This window comes from Pan paniscus, chromosome 16 (assembly GCF_029289425.2).
Source record: "Pan paniscus chromosome 16, NHGRI_mPanPan1-v2.0_pri, whole genome shotgun sequence".
NCBI lineage: Eukaryota > Metazoa > Chordata > Mammalia > Primates > Hominidae > Pan > Pan paniscus.
This window is the reverse complement of record NC_073265.2, coordinates 64,369,714-64,394,231: the sequence shown is the minus strand read 5'-3', so window position 1 is coordinate 64,394,231 and position 24,518 is coordinate 64,369,714. Positions and strand designations below refer to the sequence as shown.

Sequence of the window (24,518 nt, the reverse complement as noted above, 5' to 3'; positions counted from 1 at the left end):
AAAACAACAGCTTGGAGGTTAGAAGCAAGATGGAGTCAGTTAAGTTAGATCTCTTTTACTGTCTCAATCATAATTTTGGAAAGGCGGTTTCAGTAAGAAAGTTCGGAGTTATTACAGTCTGCAGTGGGGACCTATTATGGTGTGAATGTGTCCCCAAAATTACAATTAGGAGATGATTAAGTCATGAGGGTAAAGCCCTCTTGAATGGGATTCATGTTTTTAGAAATGAAGCCCAAGGAAGCTTCTTTGCCCCTTCCACCAAGTGAGGATGAACCGCCATTGCAAAATTGTAACTGAGACAGTGAAAGAGATCTGACCTAACCAACTCCATCTTGCTTCTAACCTTCAAGCTGTCCTTGTTCATTCCTGGGCGTAGGCTGAACTAACTTATAGTTTGAAACAAAGAGTTAACAGCCCTTTCCCAAAACAAATCCCCTTCTTGTCTGGGGACTAGACTGCCTTTGCAGGACTAACAAATCAGCCAAAAGATTAGAAATTCCGGTTTAGCATGTAGCCAGAGTCTACAAGATTCTGATCCTCCCCAAATCACTCCTGGGATCTAAGTGCTTAAGATATTTTGATTTTAAGAACCTAAGATCAGTGCTTAAGATATTTTGCAGACACTTAATGGATCAGCTTGCACCACCCAGATTGATAAACTGGCTCATCTGATCTTGTGGCCCCACCCAGGAACTGACTCAGTGCAAGAGAACAGCTTCAACTCCCTATGATTTCATCTCCCACCCAACCAATCAGCACTCGCGACTCACTGGCCCCTACCCACCAACTTATCCTTAAAACTCTGATCCCTGAATGCTTGAGGAGACTGATTTGAGTAATAATAAAACTTCGTTCTCCCACACAGCTGGCTCTGCATGAATTACTTTTTCTCTATTGCAATTCCCCTGTCTTGATAAATCAGCTGTCTAGGCAACGGGCAAGGTGAAACTGTTGGGTGGTTACAAGGACACAGAAGCCACTATCTATGAGGAACAGGCCCTCTCCAGACACTGAATATGCTTCTCAGCCTCCAGAACTGTGAGAAATACTTTCTGTTGTTTATAAATTACCCAGATATTGTATTATATTAGGTGAGTGCAAAAATAATTATGGTTTTTGCATTTTTAGAACTTGCTGTTTGATATTAGAATACATTCTTAAATAAATTTGGTTATGTTATACATCATTTTAATGGGCATTTCTCACTTTATGTTTTTTTGCTTATGACTTGTTACTTGCTGTTTATTTTAGACTATGGAAATGATGTTAGACAAAAAGCAAATTCTGGCAGTTTCCTTATTGGAGTTCAAAATGGATCAGAAAGTAGCAGAGACAACTCACATCAATGCATTTGGCCCAGGAGCTGCTAATGAACGTACAGTGCAGTGGTGGTTCAAGAAGTTTTGCAAAGGAGATGAGAGCCTTCAAGATGAGGAGAATAGTGGCTGGCCGTCAGAAACTGACAACTACCAACTGAGAACAATCATCGAAGCTGATCCTCTTACAGCTACCTGAAAAGCTGCTGAAGAACTCAACATCTACCATTCTATGCTCATTCACATTTGCAGCAAATTGGAAAGGTGAAAAAGCTCGATAAGTGGGTGGCTCATGAGCTGATGAAAACTTTAAAAATCGTCATTTTGAAGTGTCATCTTCTCTTATTCTACACAACAATGAACCATTTCTCGATCGGATTGTAACATGCAACAAAAGTGTATTTTATACAACCAGCGATGACCAACTCAGTGATTGGACCAAGAAGAAGCTCCAAAGCACTTCCCAAAGCCAAACTTGCACCAAAAATGGGTCATGTTTGACAGAGCAGGAGCATCGCCATCTTGGACAAGCCCCTCATTCTAAAGTTCACCTTAATAAAAAACTGCTTAATCCAAAGGGCATCAGCCTAATGGCTAAGGTCAGCATGACCATAAACCACAAATAACATCTCCAGACAGAAACATTCCAAACTCCTCCCTGACCACAGACATGCTAGCCCCAAGATAACCCCACACCAGGCCGGAAAGATGTCTGCCCCAAAATAACCTCCCCTCCTCCCAGAGAGATTCCAACCCTGCCATAAGCTTCTCCCTACACATAAACATTCCAAGCTTCTGATAAACCCCCTCACCCTAAAACCAATATATCTTCTTAGTCTGTAAGAGAAAGCGCTTTTGACCAAAATCAGCCAGGAGCACCTCTCAGGTTTTATCTAAAGAAAACCAGCCGGGCACGGTGGCTCACGCCTGTAATCCCAGTATTTTGGGAGTCCGAGGTGGGCGGATCACCTGAGGTCTGGAGTTCAAGACCAGGCTGACCAACATGGAGAAACCCTGTCTCTACTAAAAATACAAAATTAGCCAGGCGTGGTGGAGCATGCCTATAATCCCAGCTACTCTGGAGGCTGAGGCAGGAGAATGGCTTGAACCCAGGAGGCAGAGGTTGCTGTGAGCCAAGATCACACTATTGCACTCCAGCCTGGGCAACAAGAGCGAAACTCTTGTCTCAAAAAAAAAAAAAAAAGAAAGAAAAGAAAACCTGTCTTTAACGGTCAGCTGTGTTTCGTGTTTCTTTCCTCTTTCCTGAACTTTTACAATGGTCACTGTTTGGTGGTCCGATGCCAGTCTGATCCACTACAGCTTTCTGGATTGGAAAACTGTTACATCTGAGAAGTATGCTCAGCAAATCCATGAGATGCACCGAAAACTGCAATGCCTGCAGCCAGCATTGGTCAACAGAAAGGACCCAATTCTCCACAATAATGCCAAACATATGTTGCACAACCAACGCTTCAAAAGTTGAATGAATTGAGCTATGTATGAAGGTTTGCCTCATCTGCCATATTCACCTGACCTCTCGCCAACAAACTGCTGCTTCTTCAAGCATTTTGACACTTTTTGCATGGAAAATACTTCCACAACCAGTAGGATGCAGAAAATCTTTTCCAAGAGTTTGTCAAATCCCAAAGCACAAAAATGTATTCATTGTAATGGTTCCTATTTTGATTAATAAAGATGTGTTTGAGCCTGGTTATAATAATTTAAAATTGGCCGGGCGCGGTGGCTCACACCTGTAATCCCAGCACTTTGGGAGGCTGAGGCAGGTGGGTCACAAGGTGAGGAGATCGAGACCATCCTGGCTAACATGGTGAAACCCCGTCTCTACTAAAAATACAAAAAATTAGCTGGGCGCAGTGGTGGGCACCTGTAGTCCCAACTTCTTGGCAGGCTGAGGGAGGAGAACGGCATGAACCTGGGAGGCAGAGCTTGCAGTGAGTGGAGATTGCGGTACTGCACTCCAGCCTGGGCGACAGAGAGAAACTCTGTCTCAAAATAACAACAATAATAATAATAGTGATTTAAAATTCATGGCTCAAAACCACAGTTACTTTTGCACCAACCTAATAGTAGCCCTAACGAATTAAACAAGACCTCTCTTTTGTAATTGCTTCCTATGAGTTTTTTTCTACATTAAAGATAAATTCTCTGACACCAGGTAGGTGTCCAACAATTAAATTCTGATACTATCTATCCGTAGTAAGCACAAGATCCCACAAGTTAAAGGGCTCAGTCCCACAAGAGTGCTTCAGAGGCCAGCACAAGTGGGCTGCCCAGGCTACCCACACTTCCACTAGGCTGGCTAAAAATTGGGGGTTCCCATGACCACCCCCTAAGTTCTCTAACTTCCTAGAATGACTCACAGAACTCAGGAAAACACTACTTACATTTACAGGTTTATTAAAAAGCATATAAAGGAACAGCCAAATGGGAGAGATACCTAGGTCAAGGTATGTGGGGTGTGGGTTGTGGCAAGTCCATCGAGGACACCCACTCCCCACCTGCAGCACTTAGAAGCATTCATCGACCTGGAAGCTTCCAACCCTTATTGTCTTTATAACCCAGTCTTCAGGTCCCCTCCCTGTTTCCACCCTCTAATCACGTTTCCTCTTTATAGTGAGCAGCACCCTGTAGCTATCTAGGAGCCCCACCCAAAGTCACCTCATTAGCATAAATTCAGGTATAACAAAGGGGCTTGTTATGAATAACAAAACACACTTCTATTACTGAGAAAACACCAAGGGTTTCAGGAGCTCTGTGCCAGGAACCTGAGACAAAGACATGCATATATACTATTGATGTACATACATAATATGTTATATATCATATATAAAAAATACTATATAGAAATATTATATCCCAAAAAAATTATATCTATATAATATCTCAGATTATGCCACAGGTTCCCTAGGGCTGTTGCCATTCATTTCTTCACATGATTGGTTATATGCAAAGTAGCTAAACTTGTTGATCTTGATAGGATTAATGCATATGCTGGCTCCACAAACCTCTCAAATCTGGCTGTAGTTCTGATAAATGTGCAAATTAGGCCAGGCGCAGTGGCTCACCTATAATCCCAGCACTTTGGGAGGCCAAGGTGGGCAGATCATTTGAGGCCGGGAGTTCAAGACCAGCCTGGCCAACATGATGAAACCCCGTCTCTACTAAAAATACAAAAATTAGCTGGGTGTGGTGGCACACACCTGTAATCCCAGCACTTTGGGAGGCTGAGGTAGGTGGAACACTTGAACCCAGGAGTTCAAGACCAGCCTTGGCAACATAGCAAGACGCCATCTCAAAAAATAATAAAATTAAAATTAAAATTAAAAATTGAATGTTTAATTCTTCCAGCAAAATTTGTTGAAAAGACTGTTATTTCTTCATTGAATTGACTTGGCACCTTGTTTTGTTAGATTTATGCCAAGTATTCCATGTTTTTTATGGTACTTAAAATGGCACCGTTTTTTAAATTCCCATTTTAATCAGTCATTCCTAATATATAGAAACATAATGATTTTTCTCGGTTAACCTTGTATCCTGTAACCTTGCTAAATTCACTTATTAGTTATAGTTGCTTTTTTGTAGATTCTTTGTGATTTTCTGCATAGACAATTATGTATTCTGCTAACAGAGACAGGTTTGTAGGCCGGGGGCAGTGGCTCACACCTGTAATCCCAGCACTTTGGGAGGCCGAGGCAGGCGGATCACTTGAGGCCAGGAGTTTGAGACCAGCCTGGCCAACATGGTAAAACCCCATCTCTACTAATACAAAAATTAGCTGGGCATGGTGGTGCATGTCTGTAATCCCAGCTACTTGGGGGGCTGAGGCATAAGAATTGCTTGAACCCTGGAGGTGGAGGTTGCAGTGAGCCAAGATTATGCCACTGCACTCCAGCCTGAGAGACAGCGAGACTCTATCTCAAATAAATAAATAAATATGCAAATAACCAACCCTCTTCTGTTGAAACTGATAAGATGGCTGTGGTCACTGTAGCACTGGAACTTGAGAGTCACAGTTCATGCAGTAACAGACTATCAGGCAGTAACAGACTCTGTACTGTGAGTTTACTCTATATAGTTTATACCACTCCTCTGCTCCCATAGACTAAGGACCAAGCAGATGAGAGACAAAGGCACTGAGACTCAGGGAGGGGCAGGCAACTGGCCCAAAGCCCCAAAGCAAGGCAGTAGCAGAGCTGGGTAGAATGCTTGAGTCTCAGGCCTTCAGTACAAAGCCCCCAGTCAGCAGCTAATGGAGTCTGGTAGCATGACATTCCCTCTGCTGACCATGTAGACAGATCACGCTCAAGTTAGTGTCCTCCTTGCCAGCCCCGGTGTCTTGTGATTGAGGACTGTCAGAGCCAAGAGGGACCTTACCACCTCACTTTGAAGATAGGGAAACTGAGGCCCAAGGTTACCTAGCCAGTGGTGGCAGAGCCAGAAGCAGGACTCACAACACCTGTAGCCTCATGCAAATTTAGAGCTTAAGCTCTGGAAATCACTAGGTTCAAATTCCAGTTCCATCACCTATTCTCTGTGCCTTAGGCCAGTGACTTAACCTCTTTGCACCTCAATTTTGCATTTATAAAGTGGATGTAACAATAGCACTCATCTCAAAGGGCTGTTGGGAAGAATACATTAGATAACATATATAAAGGTTTAGAACAGGACCTGGCATATAGCACATGTGCAACAAAGGTTACCTAGGATTATTATTTTTTTTCTTTTTGAGATGGAGTCTCAGTCTGTCGCCCGGGCTGGAGTGCAGTGGAGCGATCAGCCTCCCCAGTAGCTGGGACTGCAGGTGCCCACCACCACGCCCAGCTGATTTTTTGCATTTTTTTAGTAGAGACAGGGTTTCACCATGTTAGCCAAGACAGTCTCGATCTCCTGACCTTGTGATCCACCTGCCTCGGCCTCCTGGTGTGCTGGGATTACAGGGGTGAGCCACCGTGGCTGGCCAGGATTATTTTTATTCTAATCATGTTGGGAGGCTGGGCACGCTGGCTCACCCCTATAATCCCAGCACTTTCAGAGGCCAAGGTGGGTGGATCACCTGAAGTCAGGAGTTCAAGACCAGCCTGGCCAACATGGGGAAACCCTGTTTATACTAAAAATACAAAAATTAGCTGGGTGGAGTGGCAGGCGCCTGTAATCCCAGCTACTCAGGAGGCTGAGGCAGGAGAATTACATGAACTCAAGAGGTGGGGTTGCAATGAGCCTGAGATTGCGCCACTGCACTCCAGCCTGGGTGACAGAGTGAGACTCTGTCTCAAAAAAAAAAAAAAAAAAAAAAAAAGAAGATAAGTAAGTGAGTAAATAATCATGTTGGGAGGAAAAACTTTTCCTCTACCCACATAGGTTCAGTTCAGTGCTTCAGAGCCTGCAAATTAAACTGATAAACTATTAATAGGCACAAAGACAAAATTATTAGAATAATTATATAATTATTAGAATAATTATTATATAATTATTAGAATAATTAGAATAATTTTTATTCTAATTTTTTTATTCTAATAATTTCTAATCTGAAAGACAAAATTTATTCACATAGAAAAGAAGGAACTCACTGAAAATGTGACTCAAAAAGTGATTTAGAATTTGAGGCTGATGTAACATCTTAATAGGGGAAGGAAAAAAGAGAAAAGACACTTTTGGGAAGACAAGCGCCTTTTAGGAAAGGTAAATGGACCCTTAGGAGAAAAGATGGGAGATATGATAGTTTTGTGACAATGTTGGTTTAGTTGATCTTTTATCTTGGTGTGATTTCTCTTCTGGTCTCATAAAAGGAGCCCATCTTCCCTGACTGGGAAACTCTCAAACTCTGGGGAGGGGATTTATGACATTTGAATTCTTTTGGGAGGCTCAGCTTTTAGGCAGATAAAGGGAGTTCAGGAAAAGAAAAAAAAAGTTTCTTCCTGCATCTGTTGATTCTCAAATGTCACCCACTCAAAATAATCCTTATGCCACAGAGGTATATTTTGTATCCCTTCTATCATGACAGGGGAGAGGGCAGGGTAGGATAGAGGATGGCAGAGTAAGGCTGGAGGGCATCTGCCAGTTTTCTAGCCACCGTCCAGTCTGCCCTGCCTGGCCCAAGTTGGTGCCCTTGGAACTTCTGCTCCTTATCAGCATTTGCTCAGGGCTAACCTAAAGCTATTGCGTCCCTCTGCCCCTCCACCCAGTGCAATAAGGTGGCTGTAGGCTATCCCTGGAGAACCTCATTCATAGATGAATTGAGCTGAGATGGAGAGTTGTTATGGTTGGGCTGGGAAGCCCAGGATTGGAGGTCCAGCCCAGGCCATTCCTCTGACCAGAGAGCCTGACCACTTCCCCAGCCCTCCTCATGGAGTCAAGGTCTCCCCAGGCATGGAACTGGCTGGGTCCCCTTTTGCAGAGCTGTACAAGCCAGCAGCATACACATAGCACATTTGACTCTCACAGTGGAACATTCTTTAACCCTTCCCTCTACAAGATTATACAGTAAGTATCATGAAATGAAACAAATATATTTCATAATTGCTATGATCTGAATGTTGGTATCCTCCCAAAATTCATATGTTGAAACCTAACCCCCAGGGTAATGGTGTTAGGAGGTGGGGGCTTTGGGAAGTGATGAGGTTGTGAGGGTCTGCTCTCATGAATGGGATTAGTACCCTTATAAAAGGGCTTGAGGGAGCCTATTTGTCCCTTTTGGCTTTCCACCATGAGAGGACACAGCATTCGTGTCTTCTGCTGTGTGAGGATGCAATGAGAAGGCACCATCTTGGAAGCAGAGAGCAGGCTTCACCAGACACTCGTGCCTTGATCTTGGACTTCCCAGCCTCCAGAGCTGTGAGCAATACATTTTTGTTGTTTATAAATTATCTACTCTAGGCCGGGAGCAGTGGCTCATGCCTATAATCCCAGCATTTTGGGAGGCCGAGGCAGGTGGATCACCTGAGATCAGGAGTTCAAGACCAGCCTGGCCAACATGGTGAAACCCCTCTCTACTAAAAATACAAAAAATTAGCCAGGCATGGTGGAGGGTGCCTGTAATCCCAGCTACTTGGGAGACTGAGGCAGGAGAATCATTTGAACCCAGGAGGCGGAGGTTGCAGTGAGCTAAGATTGGGCCATTGCGCTCCAGCCTGGGCAACAAGAGCAAAACTCTGTCTCAAAAATAAATAAATAAATAATCTACTCTAAGATAATTTTTCCCCCTCTTTTTAGACAGGATCTCCCTCTGTTGCCCAGGCTGGAGTGCAGTGGTGTGATCATGGCTCGCTGCAGCCTCGACTTCCTGGGTTCAAGGGATTCTCCACCTTGGCCTCCCAAAGTACTGAGATTACAGGTGTGAGGCACCACACCCAGCCAGGTAATTTTCTTATAGCAGAAGGAACAGACTAAGACAATAATGAACTAAAATTTGCATTTATTAAATAAAAACATGGCCAGGGGCGGTGGCTCACGCTTGTAATCCCAGAATTTTGGGAGGCTGAGGCGAGTGGATCACTAGAGGTCAGGAGTTCAAGACCAGCCTGGCCAACGTGGTGAAACACCATCTCTACTAAAAATACAAAAATTAGCTAGGTGTAGTGGCGCACACCTGTAATCCCAGCTACTTGGGTGGCTGAGGCAGGAGAATCACTTGAACCTGGGAGGCGGAGATTGCAGTTAGCCGAAATCGCACCACTGCACTCCAGCCTGGGCAACAGAGCGAGACTCCATCTCAAAAACAAAAACAAAAACATGACATCTCCTGGTTTCCGCTATTTGTTTTCAATTCCAAACACAGATAAAACCTCCAAGCTGTCATATAGAGTGGCAGAATTGAAGGAACTCATGTTCTGTGTCTTTGTCTTTACAATCAGTGTTCTACCACTGTTTATTTATAATCAACTGATTAAACATGGGGACATGTACCACAGGGCTTGGAAAATAGCAACTATAGCAAAGAAGGGAGGAAGGAGGAACTGGTTAGGAATTACAAATGAAATACAAATACAGGATTGCAGCTAAGTCTGCAATCTGTATAACAGGGAAATCATTCTCTGATTTGACTTTCACATAGCATACAATGTTTATTTAAAAATAAGCTGCTAATAAAGAATAAAGGTGTTACTTTGAAGCTCATTTTATAAATTATTAACATTCCACAGTAATCATGCAATCGTTTAGAACTTTAACCAATAAAATACTTTTTCAGAAAGAAGTATTGTATCACTGACATTGTTCAGAATTACCAGCACATGGTGAGAATAAAAGGCAGATAGATAGGCTTTATTCTATTCTATTAGGATAGAATCTGTCACCCTTGGGCCAGTGGCTGACGGCCACACGCATGATGTCAGTTCCCAGGGCTGAGACGGCCTCCTTCTTTCTGTGGCCTCCAAGACCTCCCCACCTCCAACCCTACTCCCAGCCCTGGCAGGATAACCTCCCAGACCTCAGTTCACATGAGACAGGCTCATAAAGATGGTTCAAATGGGGAAACTGAGGCTGAGAGAAGGAAGGCACATCTCCTGGGGGGGAGTTTAAGGCAGGTGTCTCCTTGGGGACTGTCCAGACCTGGCTTCCCTGGGCCATCAGGCAGGAGGGAGAGGGAGAAGGGATGCCCGAGGACTGGCTGGGGCACTGCAGGGGGGACTTGCATATCGCTGCCCCACACCCAGAGTGGGCAGACCTGTAGGGTCCTAGGGCTCAGAGGTCCACTTCTGGCCCCAAACACCTCCCCTGGTCAGTGTCGCCAAACCCCACTTCCCTGTGAGCGCACCCCCACTGCCTGTGAAGCAGCCTGGCCCTGCCTGAGCCTGGCTGGGAAGCCACTCTCCCTGGGAGGGTCAGGCGAGAGGGGAAGGTCTATTGTCAGACATCAGCCACTTTACCCCAGCAGCAAGCCGCGGCCCTGAGAAGGGCCGCCTCACCCACCTGGGTCCAAAAGGCACTAGAGGTAGGCAGCGCCCAGCCCTGAAGAGTCTGAGGGAGACAGGGGTGTCCTAATCCAATGCTAGGCACAGTTGGCATCTGACCCCAGTCCTGCCTTCACCTGGCTGTGAGAAGGGGTTGAGTCAGGGGACCAGCCGAGATGGAAATGTGGCTGGAGGAAGAAGCTAAGGGCAAACTACTGATGCCCGGAGGCGGGTATTCCTGAAAGTGGGACGTGCAGGTGACCCCCAGGCTCCACTTCCCCATCCCCCACCCCCCAGCCATCTCAGACAGGCCAGCTGGGATTTGGGGACAGGACACATTTCCTGGTCATCCCTCCAGACTAGGTAGGGTCCTATCCCTTTAGCTGGGGACCTTCCGGAAGCCCTGGCAGTCCTGATGATGGGCTACTCTCTACTTGCACTCCTCCAGTGACAAAGAACTCATTAGCTTCCCCAAAACACCTTATCACTGGCCCCTGGCTCTGCTGAGAGGAAGTCTGTAGTCCTTCTTCTTTTCATTTTTTATTTTTTGAGACAGGATCTTGCTCTGTCACTCAGGCTGCAGTGCAGTGGTGTAATCTCAGCTTACTGCAACCTCCACCTCCTGGGTTCAAGCACTTCTCGTACCTCAGCCTCCCAAGCAGCTGGGACTACAGGTGTGCGCCACCATACCCAGCTAATTTTTGTATTTTTTGTAGAGATGGGTTTTCACCATGTTGTCCAGGCTGGTCTCAAACTCCTGGGCTCAAGTGATCCAGCCGCCTTGGCCTCCCAAAGTGCTGGGATTACAGGGGTGAGCCACCATGGCTGGCCCTTCTTGTTTTTGTTTTTTTGTTTTTTGAGACGGAGTCTCGCTCTGTCACCCAGGCTGGAGTGCAGTGGCGCCATCTCGGCTCACTGCAAGCTCTGCCTCCTGGGTTCACACCATTCTCCTGCCTCAGGCTCCTGAGTAGCTGGGACTACAGGCGCCCACCACCACGCCCAGCTAATTTTTTTTGTATTTTTTTTTTTTAGTAGAGACGGGGTTTCACCATGTTAGCCAGGATGGTCTTGATCTCCTGACCTCGTGATTCTTCCGCCTTGGCCTCCCAAAGTGCTGGGATTACAGGCATGAGCCACCATGCCCGGCCTGGCCCTTCTTATTGAGCTGGAATCTGCCTCCCTGGAACCTTACCCCATTAGCTGACATAGCCCCAGACACTGTTCCAGGTGTGGGGTCAGTGGTGTGGTGTCTGCCCTAGCAATTCTGGCTCATGATCCAGTCCTTCCAGCTTCCCCAGGCCACTGCCTCTCAGTTCCACCTCCAAAATCTGTTTTTGTTTTAATGACCTAATACTCTCTGGGGGGCAGTGAGCTACCCATCACTGGAGGGATGCAAGCCAAGGCTGGAGGCCTGACCATTAGAGGTCTTCTAGGGGTTGGGTGGAAGCTGAGTCTCGATCCTCCCGGGGGTTTCCCAGCCCTGGGAAAGGTGGCAGGGGAGATGTGGGAGGCAAGGAGTTTGGGCTCACTCCACACCCTGGGAGGTGAGACTCAGAATCGCCAGCCAGCTATGTCGTCTTTGTTTTTTCCTTTCCCAAACAAAGGTGACCTCTTGAAAGCAATGCCCCGCCCACCAGGTGCCAGGGTGGGGTCTGTCCCATGAGCTCAGGCCTTCCAGACATGCAGAGAATGGAATGCAGAAGGCGCAGCCTAGACTAATTGGGGAGGACCCCCCATCCACACATTGTAGCTCTAGCTCAGTACCTCCCTAGACATAGGGGGATGCTCGCCCTACACTTGGTTTGCCCCCATCCTGCCCTCATGGGGCTACAGACCACCCCAACCCCACCCGAGTACCAGAAGAGGCCAATGAGCAGGGCCCCCCCTCCTGAGGACCATAAACAGTGACCCAGGCACAGAGGGAGTGTAGTGAATTCCTGTACTTTAATGCCCTGGCATCCGTTTTGAATATAATCTGGACTTTCTTACATTAGAAGCAGGGCTCAGTCAACCTTGACACTGTTTCCAGCTCCCTGCTTCCTCCCAGTTCCTCTATGTGCTCAATCCAGATATCTACCTTAGACAGTCGTCTCCCGGTGACTGCCTCCCTGTGGGACAGCTACATACAGCCCACTTGACTGGTCCCGCTGACCCCACAGCCCTCATGGACTGTTGCAGATAGGCCAGTGACCCTCTCTCAGCCATAGCGTGACCCTGCTTGCTCTAAACTCACCAATTATTTTATTTTATTTTATTTTATTTATTTATTTTTGAGACGGAGTCTCGCTCTGTCGCCCAGGCTGGAGTGCAGTGGTGCAATCCTGGCTCACTGCAAGCTCCGCCTCCTGGGTTCACGCCATTCTCCTGCCTCAGCCTCCTGAGTAGCTGGGACTACAGGTGCGCACCACCACGCCCAGCTAATTTTTGTATTTTTAGTAGAGACGGGGTTTCACAATGTTTTCCAGGATGGTCTCAATCTCTTGACCTCGTGATCCACCCGCCTCGGCCTCCCAAAGTACAGGCGTGAGCCACCGGCACCCGGCCTAAACCCAATTATTACTCCCCTCAGGAAACCTGCCTGGGTGACGCCCTGGACCCCATAAAGGCCTTGTCCCACAGGTCCTCTCTCTCTCTCACTCTCTACCTGCTACTTGAACACCCTGCTGTCTCCGGGATTCCTGTTGGCCCTCATCGGCGCTGGCTTCTCTCATGGATCTGTGAGTAATGAAAGGCTCCTGTTATTCCATGTGTCTCACCTGACACACGCCCAACCCTAACTCCCCCCGCCCCTTAGAGGGCGGCTATCTCGGCTTATGGTACCTCTCCAAGGGACACCCCAAGACCCAATTAGACAAAGATCTCAACAGGGAGGCTCCTGGCTCAAGGCAAGTTTTGAAAGGATGCCCAAGGGCTCAGGCATGACCATGCTACCTGCAGAGAGGACCCAGGGCACAGGCCCCAGCCCCAGTGGCCGAGATAGGGGGAGGGTTGCCCCAGGGACCCCCGCCAAGTACTGAGGCCTGGGCATGGAGATGTGGGAGACCTCTCTCAGATCCCTGCTCCTGACACACACAGGCAGGGTCCCTTACTGCCTTATCTTTCCTGGTGCTCACACCTGTCCCCTTCCACAGCTAATTTCCATCAGAGACCTGGGACCTAAGTCCCCTGTTTCAGCCTGGCATCTCCCAGAGCCATTCAGATCTCTCTTGGAGGTGCCCGGTGATCCCCAGGGCAGAGCTCGGTGGAGTCAAGGTCAGCTCAGAGTCCTGGGTTTCACATCTGTCTTTGGTCCCAATCAAAGGCCTGGTTTGCTTGGTTTCCCCTGCGGGCAGACCATTCTGTTCCTTCCACATGGTTTTCAGATCCTTGAGGGTGGAGGTCCCCCATCCTTATACCGATCTCGCAGTCCCAGCCGCCCCAGGCTTCAGCACTTCTGGCTTCCTCTCCCAAAAGGGCTAAGGGCAGGAGATGGGGAGGACAGGCACCTGGCTGCCCAGGCCAGCCCAAGGACTCCGGACTACCAGCTTTTAGGGCATATTTTATAAGATTTCAGACTCTCGAGGCCAGAACACCCAGCAGGGTCAGGGCTGGCTGGGGGCATGGTGGGTAAAGCAAGGAGGCACCTAAGGGCCCACAATTTAAGGGGGCACTGGCCCTCAGGGCCATTCAGGTGCACCTGGGAGGGCAAGCCTCCTTAAAATTTTGCCCTAGGCACCTTGCTTGCCTCACTCTAGTCCCAGCCTGACCTCAGGAGAAGGATTGAGGAAACTAGTCCTCCCGCAGGCAGGAGGGGTAGAGCACCTTGGAACCAAACTCAGGAGTTTCTGGCTGGCTCCAAACAGAAGAGCCACAGGTAAGTACAGGCAAATGCTACGCCAAGTCAGCCTCTTTGAGGTTTGCATGGGGATGACGGTGGGAGTGGAGAGGCCAAGGACAGAGCACCCCAGCCAGACTGCTGGGCATGGGAGGGGGCATGGGTGGGTACTGTACCCACTGCACAGAGAAGACTGGGTTCTGCTGGGGAGGGGAGGGGTGGAGACGGTGTTTGGGAAGGGGTGGGACGGGGCAGAGCCGGCAAAGGATCCGGAACCTTCACAGCAACCTCATTCTGTTTATTGCTCCAGCCACTCTCAGTGGCCCATCCCACCCTTCTTCCAGGCCAACCCGGGTCCCCTCTTCCAAAGCCCACAGGAGCTCTCTTCTGAAAGGATCTCCAGCCTTGGGTTTACCTCATCAGAGGCTTGGCCTGTGGGACATTGCGGGAGGGGATTGGGAGAAGAGAGAGGGGTGAGCCCTGTTGTCCTCTTCCATGCCCTGACCCAGCAGCATGGCTGGGGGAGGCGCTCTGGCCCTAAGCTTCACTTCCACCACGAAGCCTTCTCTGACTTACTCTCTGCATCCTCGTCCCCAACCCACCTCAGTACTTAGTACATGCCCCAGAAGATAGACCTGACCCTCTGCGGCCTCGGATCACCAGAGTTGTTTTCCTGGGCACACTTAGGCATCCTGCCTCTCCCATCAGACTACGTTACCCAGTCAGACGTGATGCCCTGGAATGTGCCCCCCATCCATCAGTGTCCCTCTCAGACTGCCACTTGGAGAGCAGGCTGTGTCTTCCCCTCAGTGTACCCCCCTTAGACTGAGCCCCTCCCCCTTGCCTGTGGGCCCCATGGAAGACTTTGTGGAGAAACCCCCTCCACCCAGTCTCTTTAACCACAGCCTCCCTCCCTACTTCTCAGGAAACCACAGGAGAAAGAACAGGATGGGATTTTAGAGAAGTGGCCAGGAGGCCCTGAAACTGCTAGTGAAGTGGCTGTGGCCAGGGGGCCCAGGGACCTGCCCAGCCTTGGGATGGGGGTGTGTGGGGAGAGGGGGCAGTACCACAGACCCCTGTATGGGCCACTGGGACACGTAAGAGTTCAAGTCCTCCTTCTCCAGGATATATTTCAGAGACAATGAGGCTGAATTCAGTACTTGCAGTACCGAAAAAAAAAAAAAAATCTAGCTTTACTTACAAAAACCCCAGATCCAAAGCAACCCTAGAGCTGATATTATATAGGGTATGGAAAGCATGGCATTCAGCAATTCGCTGATTTTCAAAAGTTGGACTGTGTGCAGATTGGCTGACTTTCAGTGTTGGCAGTTAGGGATTGGCTGACTTTCAGAAGCAAATCACTGGAGTAAGACCCTTGCTGATTGGCTGGCTCTCAGAAGCATGGTCCCTGGAATGAAGCTGTTGCTGATTGGTTGGCTCTCAGGGGACTGAAGTAACGTGATCAATGACTGATTGGACCAGGTTGAAAATAAGTCTGTGTGACTTGTTCCTGGCTTCAGACTAGTTCTCAAAACAGTCCCCCACCCCCCGCCTTTTTACTTGCTTTTAAAAGAGAGAGTCTGGCTCTGTCACCCAGGCTGGAGTGCAGTGGCACGATCATGGCTCACTGCAGCCTCAAACTCCTGGGCTCAAGCAGTCCTCCCAACTCGGCCTCCTGAGTATAGTAGCTGGGACTGCAGGCATGTGCCACCACACCCTGCTAATTTATGTATTTTTGGTAGAGACAGGGTCTTGCTATGTTGCCCAGGCTGGTCTTGAACTCCTGTCCTCAAGCAATCCTCCAACCTTGGCCACCTCCCAAAAGGCTGGGACTACAGACTTGAGCCACTGAGCCTGGCCGCTCCCTTCCCTGCCCTTTTGTGAATTTAGAGAATAGAAACATTTTGTTTTCACCTCCCCCACATTCCTGGCTTTCCCTTTTCTGACCAGCCAAGCACTGATCATCTGTACCCACACTCCAGAATTGTCCAGAAGTCAGTTTGCCCAGGCCTGGTCATTCCATCCTTCAAAAACTCTTTCATGGAGACTGCAGCTCTAGAAAGCAGACCTGTGCCCTTCCTTTCTGGTGCTTGGCACACCCTCCTCATCCCCTGTTTGAATGGATGAATGAGTGAGTGAATGAATGAATGAATGGCTGTAAGGAGGTTTCATGGTAGATTTGGCAGAACTAGTATAAGCCATATCCTCCCTTCCTTTTCTGACCCCTGTAAAATCCAGCCTCAGCATTCCCCACTGAACCCCCCAACCTCCGCCCCCCCACACACATAAGAATGTGGACTGCCCACAGCTCACCAGTTCCTCTGGAACCAGTTTGAACCCCCTGTGATCCAGCAGGACCCCCACTCCCCCTTGAGTGTTAAGATTTTTGGATTAGTTGGCTTGAACTGTTCTAGAAAACAACAGAGTACCTTTGAGAAAAACAAAATACATTAATTTGGGCCCTAGGTCAGAAAAACAAATTTATATTTGGCTTTGATCTGGGTTGATTTTAGCCTTTGGCTATCGATCAGGAGAGTGAGAGGGTAGCAAGGGTTGTCTTTGCCCTAAAGTAAGAGACATGGGTTTAAACCCTGCTCTGGCCAGAATCATGTAGGGAACTGGACCAGGCCTTCCTATTTCTGTTCATTTCAGCACACATTTAATGAGTACTTACTGTGTGTTAAGTATGGTGTTGTACAGATAGACTGCCCCAGCCCTCAAGGAGCTCAGTCTAGAGGGTAGACAGATAAGTGAGTAAAGGCTTACAGTTTAGAGGGATCAGGGTTGTTAGGGAGGGGAGTGAGCAGGGGGGCTGTGTGAGCCCAGGAGAGGCACCAGATTCAACTTAGATTGAGAGGTGACATCAGAAAGATATTATGGGCCAACTCTGGGCACACTGCCTATGAATTCACCCTGCTTTGCAAGGAATAGTATGGTTAATAAAATTCTTTAAAAAAGAAAAAGATGTTATGGAAGTATGTTACATTATTTGTATGGCCCAGTGTAAAACGAAAGTGCAAGGCTTCTTATTCAGATTTCAAGATGTCAGCAGCAGAGGATTAAACTAAGCACAGGGCCCTACTGAGCACAGCTCTCATCCCATGAAGCCAGCCCTGCTGGAAGGAGGAGATGCCTGACCTGAGTGTGAATGATGAGTGTGAGTGTGAGTGTGCCACGGGAAGCACGGTGAGCAAACAGCCTGATGCGTGTGAGGACCAGGCAGCCCTGTGAGATTCCAAGAACCTCCTTTCCTCAGATCTGGGTCTTAATATCTGCCCAGTGGCCAGTGTAGCCCAGGCTTTGGGAATCATGCGAGGTTGCCAGCTGTCCTTTTTTGGGAGAGGGTGGGGCTGGGAGTAGAGAACACAATCTTTTTTTTTTTTTTTTTTTTTGAGACAGAGCCTCCCTCTGTCACCCAGGCTGGAGTGCAATGACATAATCTCAGCTCACTTCAACCTCCACCTCCTGGGTTCAAGTGATTCTCCTGCCTCAGCCTCCAGAGTAGCTGGGACTATTGATGTGTACCACTACACCCAGCTGATTTTTGTACTTTTAGTAGAGATGGGGTTTCACCATGTTGGCCAGGCTGGTCTTGAACTCCTGACCTCAAGTGATCCACCTGCCTCAGCCTCCCAAAGTGCTGGGATTACAGAAGTGAGCCACTGCACCCGTCTTTAAACCATAATTTCTAATCTTGTAGCTAATTTGTTAGTCCTGCAAAGGCAGACTGGTCCCCAGGCAAGAAGGGGGTCTTTTCGGGAAAGGGCTGTTATCAATTTTGTTTCAGAGTCAAGCCATGAACTGAATTCCTTCCCAAAGTTAGTTCAGCCTATACTCAGGAATGAACCAGGACAGCTTAAAGGTTAGAAGCAAGATAGAGTCGGTTAGGTCTGATCTCTTTTGCTGTCATAATTTCCTCAGTTATAATTTTTGCAAAGGCAGTTTCAATACCCCCCTTTTGGTTTCATAGTATCTTATTCTTAAGGTGTGGGCTATGAAGATGGGAAAAGGTTGTCAATCGCTCTGGATTCTTCCTGCTGACAGGGGGCATGGAACGGGTAGGTGTTGACCCCAAGGTGAGAGGAATGGAACTGCTTTGCAGCTGTCTGAGCTGTCTGAGCATACTCCCACATACTCAGCATACTGAGCTGGGGTTCTGGGGCTTTCATGACAAAGGTGTTAGTATTCTCATTGTAACCTCTCAATGGGTTCACCTTGCCCACTGCCTAGACAGAGCTGATTTGTCAAAACGGGGGAATTGCAATAGAGAAAGAGTAATTCACACAGAGTGAGCTGTGTAGGAGACTGAAGTTTTATTACTTAAATCAGTCTCCCTGAGCATTCCAGGATCAGAGTTTTTAAGGACAACTTGGTGGGTGGGGAGAAGCCAATGAGCCAGCACTGGGGTGCTGATTGGTCAGGTCAGAGACAGTTGTTGCACTGAGTCAGTTCCTGGGTGGGGACCACAAAATCAGATGAGCCAGTTTATGGATGTGGGTGGTGCCAGCTGATCATCAAGTCCTAGGTCTGTAAAATATCTCAAGCACCGATCTTAGGAGCAGTTTAGGGAGGGTCAGAATCTTATAGCCTCCAGCAGCATGACTCCTAAACCATAATTTCTAATCTTGTGGCTAATTTGTTAGTCCTACAAAGGCAGTCTGGTCCCCAGGCAAGAAAGGGATTTCCCTTGGGAAAAGTCTGTCATCATCTTTGTTTTAAACTATAAACTATAAACCAAATTCTTCCCAAAGTCAGTTCAGCCTACGCCCATGAATGAATAAGGACAGCTTGGAGGTTAGAAGCAAGATGGACTTGGTTAGCTCAGATCTCTTTCACTGTCTCAGTTATAATTTTGCCATGGTGGCTTCATCATCTATAGTTTCAGTACAGCATTTAAATTGACAGTGTACTATAAGGCAAATAATGAGTTCTAGGATAAGGAGTGCAATTCCCCATTTTAGAAGTAAAGATTTGAAAGCATTAGTTTGGGGACTTGTAGTCCAAAAAACATTCAGGATTTAGTCTAAATTGAAGAAAAATAAAAATAAAAACTCAAAAACAACTAACAATAAGTATACTGTAGTTTTTGGAACATAATTTTTCTCTCTGCAGTCCTTATTTTTATTAAAAACAAATTATAATAGGACTGATTTGTTTGGAAAATAAACTTTAGTTGTATTATACTTGGTCTGATTATTTGCATAAGGCACAGCAAGAATAATTATTTTTCACATCAGGCTTTTTTTTTTTTTTTTTTTTTTGAGACAGAGTCTCACACTGTCTCCCAGGCTGGAATGCAATGGTGCGGTCTCGGCTCACTGCAACCTCTGCCTCCCAGGTTCAAGTGATTCTCCTTGCCTAGGCCTCCCAAGTAGCTGGGATTACGGGTGCCCACCACCATGCCCAGCTAATTTTTTTGTATTTTTAATAGAGACGGGGTTTCACCATGTTGGCCAGGCTGGTCTCAAACTCCTGACCTCGTGATCCACCCACCTCGGCCTTCCAAAGTGCTGGGATTAGGATTACAGGCATGAGCCACTGCGCCTGGCCTCACATAGGCTTTTAAAATTGGCTTTGCAGGCGTGGTGGCAGGAACCCGGAATCCCAGCTACTCAGGAGGCTAAAGCAGGAGAATCGTTTGAACCTGGGAGGTAGAGGTTGCAGTGACCTGAGATTGTGCCATTGCACTCCAGCCTGGGTGACAAGCGCAAAACTCCACCTCAAAATATTTAATAAATAAAAATAAATTTTAAAAAATTGGCTTTGAAGGAACTGTGTTCCAAAGGAATCTCAGATAAGACTTTTTTAAAGCTGAGCCCAGCCATGGGTTTGTACCCTCAAATGCCTATGAGTTGGGTAAATTCCTCTCCTCTTGAGGTCCCAAGATAACTCGGGGCTCCTGGGACTCTCAGAAAGTGACATTCTTTACTTATCACAAATCAGGAACCCTGTACAGGGACTGTGTAGACAAGGTATGAGGCCAGTTTTCCCAAGGGGATTTTATTGGCTCTACAAGTCAAGTTTAATTCCTTAAAGGAAAGCACGTCATTCCAGTCAAAGTTTTGGTAAAATAACCAGTTTCTCCAACTGTGTCCTGTTGCAAAAGAAAACATTCTTATTGTACTTATGCAAATAACTATATTGCCATTAAGTTAAGAATACTCACAAATAGTTTCCAAAATCTGGAGAAATCGGGTAAAGAGAAACAAATATGCTTCAAATTTTGTTCACAGGAATATACTTTACTCAATTGTTAAAAGCTGAAAATAGCTCAAAAGAAAAGTTTTCTTAACTCTGAGAAACAAAAAGGATCAGCAATCTTTTAAGCAAAAAAAAAAAAATTGCTTTAACTTTCTATTGGTTGAGTCTATTCAGTTAACTCCTGTTCTGCTTGATATTCATGAACATTTCAGCTCTCCATGAGAGTCCTGAAAGTTTTTTTCTTTATTGTAATGTAATAATCTCTATAGTGACTGGGCACAGTGGGTAATGCCTGTAATCCTTGCACTTTAGGAGGCCAAGGCGGATGGATCACCTGAGGTCAGGAGTTCGAGACCAGCCTGGCCAACATGTTGAAACCCCATTTCTACTAAAAATACAAAAAATTAGCCAGACATGGTGGTGGGCGCCTGTAATCTCAAGCTACTCAGGAGGTTGAGGCAGGAGAATCCCTTGAACTCAGGAGGCGGAGGTTGCAGTGAGCCAAAATCGCACCACTGCACTCCAGCCAGGGCAAAAAGAGCAAAACTCTGTCTCAAATAATAATAATAATAATAATAATAATAATAATAATCTCCATAGTTATCAGAAACTTTCATTCAAGAGCACCTGTCAACATTTAATAGCTGATTATAAAACCACTTTCTAAAGAGGACCAAGGAAAGACAGCAATTGACTGTGGATGACAAAAGCATTTAGGGAAGCCACAGTCAAAGACACAGTTGACAAGGAAATTTGTTACCTCTGTGGCACACAATAATTCAACACAACAATTATAATTATTAATAACATATACTGTAGCATATCAGAATTACAGGAACCCTATACAATTTTGCAACACATACTAAAAACAAATTTATATAAATATAACCCAAAGAAAGTTAAACACCATTTTATATTTGACAATGTTTCCTGCATGGTATTAATACATTAAATAAGCTGAATATGTCTTTTTGGACTTCAGGGCACCTAATTTTTTTTCTCTTTTTAACTTAGAGCTTGATTTTGAAAGGTTTGTTAAATATCAAAGGCTTAAAACATTGGGTATTACAAAATAGAATCCTAGGTTACCATAAGTCATTCATTTAACCAAAATAATAACTCAAAAATTTTTTAGCCTGGGTACTGTGGCTCACCCTGTAATCCCAGCACTTTGGAAGGCCAAGGTGGGTAGATCTCTTGAGATCAGGAATTCAAGACCAGCCTGGCCAACATGCCAAAACCCTGTCTCTACTAATACAAAAATTAGCTGGGCATGGTGGCATGGGCCTGTAATCCCAGATACTAGGGAGGCTAAGGCAGGGGAATCTCTTGAACCCAGGAGGCAGAGGTTGTAGTGAGCCAAGATTGTGCCACTGCACTCCAGCCTGGGTGACAGAGCAAGACTTCATCTCAAAAAAAGTTTCTTTTTTGTTTTTTTTTGTTTTTTTTAAGGAAAAATCTTTATTCTGATAGAGAGGAGATTCAGCTTTATAAACAATACCCAATGAAGAAAACATGAGGCCAACTGACTCTGTCTCTTCTCTCTCCCCTCCCACCAGTGCTTTTTGTAGTTCACTTAAAAGACAAACAAAAATCTTTCATTGTCTCTCAATGTTACATAAAAATCTTTTTCAAACAAAAAAAAACTAAATTTCATGTATGCATTAGTGCATCTTTAATGCTAAAGCTAGTTTTTAATAAAATTCTATAAGTGTATCCAGTTTTAATTAGCTTGACCATAAGGTAAGATTCTTTTTTTTTTTTTTTTTTTTTGAGACAGAGTCTCACTCTGTCACCCAGGCTGGAGTGCAGTGGCGTGATCTTGGCTCACTGCAAGCTCCGCCTCCCAGGTTCACACCATTCTCCTGCCTCAGCCTCCCGAGTAGCTGGGACTACAGGCACCCGTTACCATGCCTGGCTAATTTATTTTGTATTTTTTAGTAGAGACGGGGTTTCACCGTGTTCGCCAGTATGGTCTCGATCTCCTGACCTTGTGATCCACCCACCTCGGCCTCCCAAAGTGATGGGATTGCAGGCGTGAGCCACCGCGCCCAGCCAAGGTAAGATTCTTATAAACCTTTTATAACCCTTTACAATTTTTTTTTGAACAGAACAATGTTCTTAAAAAATTCTGCTGTGCTTTTTTTTTTTTTTTTTGAGATGGAGTCTGGCTCTGTTGCCTGGGCTGGAGTGTAGTGGCACGATCTCAGCTCACTGCAACCTCCGCCTCCGGGGTTCAAGCGATTCTCCTGCCTCAGCCTCCCGAATAGCTGGAATTACAGGCTCCTGCCACTACACCCAGCTAATTTTTTGTATTTTTAGTAGAGATGGGGTTTCACCATGTTGGCCACGCTGGTCTTGAACTCCTGACCTCATGATTTGCCTGCCTCAGCCTCCCAAAGTGCTGGGATTACAGGCATGAGCCACGGTGCCTGGCCTCTGCTTTTGATGGCAGCAGGGGGCCATCTAAAGTGGCTGCTGCCATCACACTGGCTGCAGCAGGGAGGCATGGGCGGTGGTGGCAGGAGCAGCTGTGGGAGCAGCAGTGGCAGTAGTGGGACTCCTGTGCCCCATGTCCCCTGTGCCCTGCATCCCTGAGGCAGTCAGCTGCACCACCCCCATCCTCTCATGGCTGGGCAGAACCTGCTCCCAGACCCAGAGTCTCCACCGTGGTCACAACCTTGCATGCCTGGCCAAGGGCACAGTTGGGGACTCTTGGGGCCAGCCCCAAGAGCATTTGGTTTGTTTGTGTGGGGTTGACTGGGGCTACAGCACCACCTGCACCTTGCCCATGACTGCTGCAGGGAAAATGCAGACAGGAGGCAGGCAGTCCCTGGAGCCTGTCCCTGGGAGCCCCCTAGAGTCCACTGCCCTGGGAGCCACTGTGATGAGGCTGGGCTGAGTCACCCACTGACGGGGGAGCAGTGTAATTGAGCATGGAGGGGTGGGCAGAAAGGGGCCCTGATATGAAGCTGGGCCCAGGCCAGTGCCACACTCCAAGGAGCCAGTGAGAGCCAGGAGCAGACAGGGGCCTGGCATTCCTGGGCGTGGCTGTGGCCACCCAAGTCACAGCTGTGGACCCAGGCCTCCCTGTGCTTTTGGGGGCTGGGAGCAGGTAGAAGCCCCACCCTCCCAAGGAGCAGCTGCAGCCACTCAGCTGCAGCTGTGGACCCAGGCCTCTCTGCACTCATGGAGCCCTAGGAAGGCCACCCCCTTCCCCCTGCAGGCTCTGAGGTGTCTTATCTCACTGCCTGATCTCTGTCAACTCCTAGCAACTGCTCCGATCTCAGAGCAAGGTTGGGGCCAAGCCTGGGCACTGTCGCAACCCAGCCATGTGTGTGTACGCTCAGGGCAGTGTTAACACGCCAGCCCCCTGCCACCTTAGCCCCCTCCTGACTTTGGGCACCAGCGAGCACCAGAGGGAGGCCAAGGGGGTGCTGAGGGCAGCTTGGCACTGGCCTCCAGGTGCCCTTTGGTATGAACAGCCTGGACATCATGAACAGAGGCAGGAGACAGGCTCCTGGGCAGAAAGGAAAAGTTCCCCAGTGAAGCCTCACCTTGAAGCTGGGGAGGGCCTGTAGCTGGGGACTACACTGCTGGTCCCACAAACCAGAGTGGGAACTTGTGATGCTTTTTCTGGGGCTGCACATGGTTTCCCATGGACCAATTGACATGCGCTTCCTCCCCTCTGAGGCCCATAAAAGCCCTGGACTCAGCCAGACTTGAGAAGATGATGGGACAACCAGCTGCAGAGAGGAGCTACCCTCTCTGCTGAGAGCTGAAGAGACAACATGATGACCAGCTGCAGAGAGGAGCTACCCTCTCTGCTGAGAGCTGAACACTCATTGGGACACCTGGCTACAGAAAGGAGCTACCTATTTCAGGTCTCCTCTAAGCTGTTCTGTCACTCAATAAAGCTTCTCTTCATCTTGCTCACCCTTCACTTGTCTGCATACCTCATTCTTCCTGGATGCAGGACAAGAACTTGGGACCTGCCAAATGACAGGGCTAAAAGAGCTACAACACGAACAGGGCTGAAACATGCCCCTTGCTCACCATGTTGTACATGACAAGAAGGAGAGAAGAGAGGAGAGAAGAGCTACAGCCCTTCAGGGAGCCTAGACCTAGGAGCTCCCCAAACCAGGGCCGTGACACCCTCTTTAGGGCTCTGTGGTTCCTGGCATCTCCAAGCTTCTGGGCACCATAACATTCCCCAGCATCAACTGTGGTAGCTACTTATGGTATGCCTGGTCCAGCTGCAGCCTTGCAGGAAGCCAT

The 24,518-nt window shown here is 47.5% G+C and overlaps 1 long non-coding RNA gene across 2 annotated transcripts in view; it reads left to right on the top strand.

The window, feature by feature from the left end:
- LOC100969703 (uncharacterized) overlaps nt 1–23,927 on the top strand; it is a 61,088-nt gene extending 37,161 nt beyond the window's left edge. Inside the window, exons 2-5 of one of the 2 annotated variants that reach the window (XR_010109960.1) lie at nt 8,547–8,691; nt 12,795–12,942; nt 13,937–14,078; nt 22,182–23,927. This is a non-coding gene — a long non-coding RNA (uncharacterized LOC100969703). Of the gene's footprint in view, nt 1–1,251; nt 3,408–8,546; nt 8,692–12,794; nt 12,943–13,936; nt 14,079–22,181 lie in introns of those variants that run through there. The other variant, XR_008621027.2, reaches the window with a different exon arrangement.
- The last annotated feature ends 591 nt before the right edge of the window (nt 23,928–24,518 follow it).